Source organism: Carcharodon carcharias, chromosome 14 (genome assembly GCF_017639515.1).
Source record: "Carcharodon carcharias isolate sCarCar2 chromosome 14, sCarCar2.pri, whole genome shotgun sequence".
Lineage (NCBI taxonomy): Eukaryota > Metazoa > Chordata > Chondrichthyes > Lamniformes > Lamnidae > Carcharodon > Carcharodon carcharias.
This window is the reverse complement of record NC_054480.1, coordinates 5,343,511-5,353,794: the sequence shown is the minus strand read 5'-3', so window position 1 is coordinate 5,353,794 and position 10,284 is coordinate 5,343,511.

Below are 10,284 nucleotides of genomic sequence, written 5' to 3'. Positions count from 1 at the left end.
AAATGAAATTGACTGGAACGAGGCCCATGTGGAGCATAAACACCAGCATAAACCAGATAGGCCGAATGGCCTGTTCCTGAGCTGCAAATTCTTTGTAATTCTATTTAATGAAGCAGTCCATTCTTATCTAGTAGTTTATTTGTATTGATGGAAGAATATAAAAGTAAGTAGGCACAAAATGCCAGATGTCATGGAGATAGACTGTGCATTCAAAGGTAAGATTTTCAATATTTTATGAATAAATAAATGGCTTGTTTCCAGGATATCTGTTTTGTTTTTCCCCAAATTGTGGATACTCACCGATTTGTTTAAACCATCCCCCAGTTTTTAAAAAATTTATTTGTCTCTTAAGTTTATGAAAGGATTCTTTTAATTAGATTGATCCTGTTTCGTTAGGTCAGATCAGGGTTGCAGTGACAAGGCAGCACTCTAGGTGGCAATGATGAGATCATTGACTTCCAGTGGACCAACAGTGTCACCAGCAGGACATCAGCAGGACTGCAGCTCTTCCAGTAAATGATCCGAAAATAACGAGGAATAGTTTAGATGTTCTCAGTCTGCTTGGCAAAAGAATGTTACAATGTCCTGGGAATAAGGAGGGCAGGAGTGTAAATCACCCAGGGTTGCGCTTTTGATTGCCATTCAGTAACCATCTGCAGCAATATTTAATAATATTGATGCAGAGCTGCCTGAACACTCACATTAGGTGAACTAGATGCCAGTGTTTGCTATTTGAATTCACACGCATATATTACCTAAGGACATACAGCCCCTTCCCACCTGAAGTCAATAGTATAAGGGTGTGGCACATTTAGGGTTGAAGTGGATCTGAGTAGAGTACCGCACACACAGTGATGTTAAAGAACACATTGCCCTCCCATGGAGCCAGCCTAGTGTTGGACAGAGCCGTGTGTAGAAGCAAGCATGGAGGCAGCCCCTTAGCTTGTACCCTTTACTGTATATATGTACACAATTCTTGTAGATAATAAACGCGTGCAATTAACCTACTTAAGACTACAAAGACTTCAATAAGACCTACCGAACGGTATCCAACGCGCTACAACAGTCAATGCCTTTAGGTGTCTTGAGCGTCGAGGCTGTAGATTTGAGTCCCACTCCAAGTACAAAACCTATTTTGGCACTTCTCCAGCAGTACTGAGGGATTGCTGCACTGACAGAAGTGCTGTGTTTCAAATTGGACATTAAACTAAGGCCTGTTGTGCTCTCAGCTGTGTGTGTAAAAGATCCCACAACACTATTTCAGAGGAGATCTCTCTAGTATCCTGGCCAATATTTATCCCTTATCCATTAAAACAGAAAATTCTGAGGAAAGGCCTGTGACCTGAAACATTGACCAGGGTTTTGAGGATGGCGAGATTTGCCTTCCTGCCATTCGAGATCATGTCCTAGCTGATACTAGCTGCCCTGTAGCCATTTAACGCTTCAACGAGCATTAATTGACCGGAGGTGGGACTTGCGCCCCTTTCTCTGCAAGAAGTCCCGCCTCAGAGAGCTGCCGACCAATCAGGTTGGCCAGCAGCTCTCTAGCCCCAGCAGCACCACAAGCTGCAGTGGACAGAACTGGAACTGCAAGCAGCCCCCAGCGCCTCAGTTCTGGGAGTCAAGGACCAGGTAAGCGTCGGTGGTCTCAGGACGGGAAGGGGACGTGAGGTCTGGAGGGGTGGTGGTGGTGGGGGGGGGTGCAGAGGGGGAGCGAGTGCGTTGGTGGAGAGGCCAGTGGGGAGGGAGCACCCACAGTGTTCAGACCTTGTTAAGAGTGTCTGGAGTCACAGAAGAGTTACGGTGCAGAAAGGGGCCATTCAGCCCATCGTGCCTGTGCTGGCCAAAAACCGTAAAAAGAAACTAGCCGCACATGTTAACCCCAATTTCCAGCACCTGGTCTGTAGCCTTGCAGGTTACAGCACTTCAGATGCAGATCCAGGTACCTTTTAAATGAGTTGCGGGGGGTTGGTTGAGGATTGGGGGAGCATCCAATGTTAAAAAAGGGGCTGCTGACGGAGGTGTTACCGCACCCACCACCCCCCCTTTCCCATCCTGGGCCTGCGCAGGGGCACTTTCCAGACACCCTCCCCAGCCCCTGAACTCCCACCACCAGCCTGAAAATTGAGGTCAGACAGGAAACGACCCTTAAAGACCCTTAGATTCATTAGCACCTTAAGGGCCTGAAGTGGGGCAAGATCGGGCAGGCCAGCCTAGGCCCCACCCACCCCTCTCTAAGATTGTAGAGAACTCGGGTGGGTGGGAAGCCATCCAAGGAATTTTATGGGCCCCACCCAACACCCCCACCCCCCCCCAGCTGCAACCCACTGCCCCAGGGAATGTAAAATCCTACCCGTTAACCCTGTTCCTCTCCCCTCACCGCTACCTTACCCGTTGAGTGTTCCCAGCACCTTCTGATTTTACCCCTCAAATAAAAGCGATTGAAAGGTATTCAAACTGAAACCTTAAATCCTTTAAGAATGTCTCCCCCCTCCTCAGGAGCTGGGTTTCAGGTGTTACAGTCCCAGCTGGTGTTAATACTGGGACAATTCAGATTCCAGAGTGAAACCTGGCTTGATAGATCCCAACTTTTATATTTTCTTTTAGAAACCACGGCGGAAAGTTACTGAACAAATTCACAAGAGTCTGCTGATGAGCATTTAACACAAAGAATGAAACATTTAATTAAGCAAGAAAAATGAACGATATTATACCAGACAAAGGGGTTGGAAAAATCTCAATAGAAACACAAAAAAAGATTCAAATATTCACAATTCCCTCATCCCAGCTACATTTTTACAGACACATAGAAATTTGGAAAGGTAAAATAATTTACCATATCTACCTTATACTCTAATATTCAGGGTAAGCATGTGATACATGTCAACCAACTGGCAAACTGCAGTCAGGCATTCTACACTCAAAAATAAATGACAGATGCTACCAAAGCAGATTCCATGGATTTCTCAACAACCCACCCAGACCGTGAGCCACTGAAACTCTGGCCAGGACTTTCTGGCCTCATCGTGGCAGGACCGGCCGTGGTCTAGTATCAACATCAGCTGGAATGGTAACACCTGAAACCTAGTGGCAGCCCAGCCCAGCTAAAGGCCCTTTGGCTTTCGGTGGGACTGGATAAACCTGATGGTGGGCGGGGCCAGAAAATCATGCTCTCTGTCTTTCTCACAAGGGTTTCCAATCACCACTGGTTTCAGAGATGACCATAAGCTTGGTCAAAGGTGTAGGATCTAAGGAACATCTTAAATATAGAGAAAGAGAGGTAGAGAGATGGGCAGGTGTACGGAGGGAATTCCAGAGCTTAAGTCCTAGGCAACTGAAGGCACAGACATCAATTGTGGAGTAAGTAAACCCAGGGATACTCAAGAGGCTAGAATTGGAGGAGCAAAAATATCTCAGAGAGTTGTGGGGCTGGAGGAGATTACAGAGCTAGGGAGGGGGGAGGCCATGGAAGGATTTGAAAACAAGGATTAGAAACTTAAAATTGAGGGGTTGCTTAGCTGGGAGCCGGTGTAGGTCAGTGAGCAGAGGAGCAACAGGGGAATAGGGATTGGTTTGAGTCATTCTTTCATGGGACGTGGCATCGAAGGCAAGGCCAACATTTGTTGCCCATCCCTAATTGGTCTTGAACTGAGGGCAGTTAAGAGTCAACCACATTACTCTGGGTCTGGAGTCACATGTAGACCAGACCAGGTAAGGACAGCAGATTTCCTTCCCTAAAGGACATTAGTGAACCAGATGGGTTTCCATAACAATTGGTGATAGTTTTCACGGTCACAATCACTGAGACTAGCTTTCAATTCCAGGTTTATTAATTGAATTTAAATTCCACCAGCTGTAGTGATGGGATTTGAACCCATGTCCCCAGAGCATTAGACTGGACCTCCAGATTACTGGTCCACAGGTCACTGAAAGTGGCAACGCAGTTGGATAAGGTAGTCAGGAAGGCATATGGCATGCTTGCCTTCATCGGCAGGGGTATTGAGTATAAAAGCTGGGAAGTCATGCTGCAGCTGTATAGAACCTTGGTTAGGCCACACTTGGAATATTGCGTGCAATTCTGGTCACCACATTACCAGAAGGATATGGAGGCATTAGAGAGGGTGCAGAGGAGGTTTACTAGGATGCTGCCTGGTCTGGAGGTTATTAGATATGAGCAGAGGTTGGAGAAACTCAGATTGTTCTCACTAGAGTGAAGGAGATTGAGGGGCGACTTGATGGAAGTTTACAAAATTATGAGTGGCATGGACAGAGTAGATAGTCAGAAGCTTTTTCCCAGCGTGAAAGAGTCAATTACTAGGGGACATAGATTTAAGGTGAGAGGAGAAAACTATACAGGAGATGTGCAGGGCAAGTTTTTTACGCAGAGGGTAGTGAGGGTCTGGAATTTGCTGCCAGAGGAGGTGGTAGAAGCAGGTACAATAGTGGTGTTTAAGAGACAGCTTGACAAATACATGAATAGGATGGGAATAGAGGGATACGGACCCCGGAAGTGCAAAATGTTTTAGTTGACGTGCAATATGATCGGTGCAGACTTGGAGAACCGAAGGACCTGTTCCTGTGCTGTTCTTCTTTGTTCTTTGTTCTTTGTACTAGACCAGTAACATGGGTTGGGCTGCATAGACAGCCAAGTTTTGGATGACCTCAAGTTTACAGAAGATAAAATGTTGGAGAGCGGCCAGGAGTGCATTCAAAATGTCAAGCCTAGAGGTAAGGAATACATGGATGATGCTTCCAATGGTAGATGAACATTTGTAGGGGCAAAGTTGGGAAATGCCACATGGGGGAAATAGACAATCTTAGTGACAACATGGATACGTGATTGGAAATTCATCTCGGGTTCAGATATCACACCAAGTTTGCAAATAGACTGGTTCAGCCTCAGACAGCTTCAGGGGCTATATGGCCTCCACCTGTACTTATATTCCTACAGTGAAGTCTTATACAATGGCCTATTGCTTCTTGAGGGCAACCTTAGAGAATTAATGCAACAAGTGGAAAAATAAGGGCTTAATTTTGTGCTTGTTGATCTGTGTGTTCATTTACTGAAGATGTTCCATCATGTTTCCAGTTGGGACTCCCTGATGAAGATGCTTTAAGATATGTGAAATGAAGAAAACCAAGAGGAACAAAACGTAGAAAGAACTGGAAAATACAAAAACCATTTTTTCTCCATGAGCACCGAGTGCCGATAAGTTTAAGAAAGAAAGAAGAAACCCTTGCATTTCTATAGCACCTTTCACTTCCTCAGGACATCCTAAAGCAATTTACAACCATTGCAGTACATTTTTGAAATTTAGTCACTGTTGGGATGCAGGAAACACAACAGCCAATTTGTTCATAGCAAGATCCCACAAACAATGATGTGTTAATGACCATATGTTAATGTGGCACAGAAAGAGGTCATTCAGCTCATCAAGTCTTGACTTGCTCTTTCGAGGAACAATCTAGTTGGTCCCATTCCCCCACGTTCCTCCCGACCCTGCATTTTCTCTCTTTCTCATGTTTTTATGCAATTCCTCCTGGAAAGATACCATTCATGGAAACATAGAAACATAGAAAACAGGAGCAGGAGTAGGCCATTCGGCCCTTCGAGCCTGCTCTGCCATTCATTATGATCATGGCCGATCATCCAACTCAATAGTCTGCTCCCGCTTTCTCCCCGTATCCTTTGATTCCTTTCGCCCCAAGAGCTTTATCTAACTCCTTTTTGAAAATACACAATGTTCTGGCCTCAACTACTTTCTGTGGTAGCGAATTCCACAGACTCACCACTCTCTGGGTGAAGGAAATTCTCCTCATCTCAGTCCTAAATGGTCTACCCCATATCCTCAGACTGTGACCCCTAGTTCTGGACTCCCCAACCATTGGGAACATCTTTCCTGCATTTACCCTGTCTAGTCCTATTAGAATTTTATAGGTTTCTATGAGATCTCCCCTCATTCTTCTGAACTCCAGCGAATATAATCCTAACCTCTCGTCATATGTCAATCCCGCCATCCCAGGAATCAGTCGGGTAAACCTTCACTGCACTCCCTCTGTAGCTAGAATATCCTTCCTCAGATAAGGAGACCAAAACTGCACACAATATTCCAGGTGCAGTCTCACCAAGACCCTGTACAATTGCAGCAAGACATCCCTGTTCCTGTACTCGAGTCCTCTCACTATGAAGGCCAATATACCATTTGCCTTCTTTACTGCCTGCTGCACCTACAAGCTTAGCTTCAATGACTAGGGTACAAGGACACCCAGGTCTCATTGCACATTCCCGTCTCTCAATTTATAGCCATTCAGATATAATCTGCCTTCCTGTTTTTGCTACCAAAGTGGATAACCTCACATTTATCCACATTATACTGCATCTGCCATGCATTTGCCCACTCACTCAGCTGGTCCAAATCACACTGAAACATCTCTGCATCCTCCTCACAGCTCACCCTCCCACCCAGCTTTGTGTCATCTGCAAATTTGGAGATATTACATTTAGTTTCCTCATCTAAATCATTAATATATATTGTGAATAGTTGGGGTCCCAGCACCGATCCCTGCGGTACCCCAATGGTCACTGCCTGCCATTCGGAAAAAGACCCGTTTATTCCTACTCTTTGTTTCTTGTCTGCCAACCAGTTTTCTATCTATCTCAATATACTACCCCCAATCCCTGCACTTTAATTTTACACGCTAATCTCTTACATGGCACTTTGTTGAAAGCGTTCTGAAAGTCCAAATAAACCACAACCACTGGCTCCCCCTCATCAACTCTACTAGTTACATCCTCAAAAAATTCCAGTAGATTTGTCAAGCATGATTCCCCTTTCATTAATCCATGCTGACTCTATCCACTTCTGCCACTGTTTTCCATGTGCTCAGCTGTTAAATCTTTTATAATGGACTATAGACTTTTCCCCACTACCGACGTCAGGCTGACTGGTCTATAATTCCCTGTTTTCTCTCTACCTCCCTTTTTAAATGATGGGGTTACATTAGCTACCCTCCAATCTGTAGGAACTGTTCCTGAGTCTATAGAATCTCAAACTGCCTCCACCACCCTTTCAGGCTGCGCATTCCTAATCCTAACTACACATTGTGTAAAATATTATTGCACATGTCGCCTCTTGTTCCTTTATTAATCGCCTGATCCCTCTGGTAATTACTGGAAACAGTTTCTCATTCCCTGCTCCAACTAAACCTGTCATGCTTTTAAACATCTCAATCAAATCCCTTCTCCACTTTTTCCATTCTAAGGAGAACAACTCCAGCTTCCTGAGGCTATCCACATAATGTGATTTCTTATCCCAAGATCATTCTAGTCCATCTCTTCTGTACTTTCGCCAAAGTCCTCATGTTCCTCCTAAAATACAGTGCCCAAAATTCGCCAGGACACCAAGGATAACCCCCCCCCAACCACCACCACCACCACCACCACCACCCCCCTACCCCGGCTCCTCTTTGAAATTATGATTTGAAATGGGACCTTGCGTGCCCGACTGAGAAAGCAGATCGGGCCTCGGTTCAATGTATCATCTGAAAGATGGCACCTCTGACAGTGCAGCACTCCCCCAGTACTGCCCTGGGAATGTTGGCCCAGATTACGTGCTCAAATGCCAGAACGACGATTTGAACCCACAATTTTTAACTAGGGTACTGGGATTGGCCCTCATGGGTAGGTGTTTACTTTACTAGGCCACATTACCAGAGAGGAAAATTATGGTCAACTCCTACATTATTGCTCACTGAGGAGTTTCCATTCGAAACAATATGCTCTCCCTCAGGTTCTCACCTCTGAGTCAGGAGGTTGTGGGTTCTAGTCCCACTCCAGAGTCTTGACCTCATCACCTCGGCTGACCCTCTCAGTGCAATACTGAGGGAGTGCTGCACTGTCAGGGATATTGCCTTTTGGATGAGATGTTGAATGGAGGTCCTATCTGCCTTCTCATGTGGATGAAAAGATCTCATAAAACTATTTCGAAGGAGAGCAGGGAGTGCTTACTAGTGCCTTATCCAATATTTATACCTCAACCAGCATCAACTAAAGCACGTTATTTAGCCATTATTGTGCTGCTGTTTGTGGGAGCTTGCTGTGCACAAATTCACTGCCACGTTTCTTACATTACAACAGTGGCTACACTTCAAAAAGCACTTCAATGGGTGTGGAACTCTTTGGGACATCCTGAGGTTGTGAAAAATGCAATATAAATACCATTCTTTCATTTTCCTTCCTCAAAGGTCCCAAACAAGGGAAACATCTTTTGCGGCCACCTTAAATATCAATAATTGCAGATCCTCCAGGGGGCAGTCTCCCACCACTTTAATGATTAACATTAATGTTCTAGGGCAAGTAAATTCCTTTTGCAATTCGGTGTTTGGAATCCAGTTCCTCCGCTCCTTTAAACATTCGGGTTTAAATTGAACATAGGCTTGCCAAAAAACATACAATAACGTCTCAATGAGTTAGAGATTATTTTAGAACGGTACGAGGGATAATCAGTCAGTCATGCCGATAGACTGGAGAAGCTGGGATTGTTCTTAGATCAAAGATTGGGGGTTTTAAAATTCAGAAGGATATCAATAAGGTAAATAGGGAGAAATTGTTTCCAGTAGCAGGAGGGTCATTAACGAAAGGACACAGATTTAAGATAATTGGTAAAAAGAACCAGAAATAACAAAAGGGAACAGTTTTTTTACACAGTGAGGTGTTCTAATCTGGAATGCACTTGCCTGAAATATTAGAAGGGAAAAAAATGACAGAGTTAATGGGAATGAGTAGCAGGGTGAGATTAATTAGATAGCTCTTTCAAAGGGCCAGCATAGGCACAATGGGCCAAATGGCCTTCTCTGCCCTGTCAGATTTAAATGGTTCCATGAAAGATTAAAAAGTCATATATCTAAGTTTCCTGGTGACATTAAATTAGATGGCACAGTTACTAATGTGGGAGCAGAAAGTTACAAAAGGCATTGATGGATTAAGTGGGTGGACAAAACTATGAAAGATGGAACTCAGTGTGAGAAAATGTGGGATCCACTTTGGATCCTAAGAAAAATAGATCAGGGCATTTTATAAATGATGAGCAGCAAGGGACTGTGGATGAATAGAGAGATCGAGGGGTTTAAGTTCAGAAATCAAAAGACCCCAGTGGACGGGCAGAAAAAAAATAATTCAAAAGACTAATGAAGTGTTGGTCTTTACGTCAAGGGATCTGGAATACAAAGTGTGGGAAGTAATGTTATAGTTGTGCAGAGCTCTGGTCGAACCCCATCTGAAAGAACTTTGCTCAGTTCTGAGTACCACACGGGAGGGAGGCTACATTGGCCCTGTAGGGAGTGTAGCACAGATTCACCACTTTGGTTAGAGGGTGTTAGTGAGTTTTTAGAAGCAGTGGGGATAATGAAGGATCAGTGATGACCACTGAAAGAGAGTTGGGTGTTGCCAGTCAGAGGCACAAGGCAGAAGAGAACCTCATCTAGTGATTCTAACATGAGTAAAGTGAAAGGTACCCCACAATGTGAACTGCTTGAGCCAGATTTTCACCTCATATTTGGTCCTGAGATTCATCTCTGATCTCATTTCATAAACATTATCCTTCTTCACCCCGCCTCAGTCCAAGGCTTGTCCAGCATTTTACTACCTTTAATTAATCATTCCAATGTTCTCCTGGTCAGACTTGTACATTCCACCCTCCATAAATTTACACAGCTCTGCTGCCCTTACCCTTCCTCGCACAAGTTCCAATCACCGACATGCCTGTGCTCACTGACCTACTTCAGCTGCAGGTCTGGCAACACCTCAAAGTTAAAATTCTCATCCTCTTTCCTGTTTATCTCTGTAGCCTCCTCCAACCCCACTAGGCACTCCTCTGGCTCTGACCTTTTGAGCATGCCTTATTTTAATGTGTTACAGGCAGGAGCGAGTTTAATTTAAACAGTCCTGATTTCTCCTCTCACTACCCGTCCGTAAAGAGGAAGGTGCTTTTGATTTCTGATTCCCCCTTTATAAGTGGTGGTGTAGTTTCTCCAACCCTTTGGTTTGGAGTGATCCAATCCTCTATTAATGACTCCACAGCCAACTCGAGATAAGGTAAAATAAGAGAGTCGGTTTATTTTACACACACACAAAATGCGGGAAGGGATTTCGCAACATCTGCCCCTTTTGCACTCATACAATAAAAGAGGGATAAGGGAAAAGGGGTACAGGGCAAGACCATGATAAAAATAAGAGCTCTGGCTTCATGTGAGTCCAGAGTCCAGAATTAAAAATGCATTGGTGTA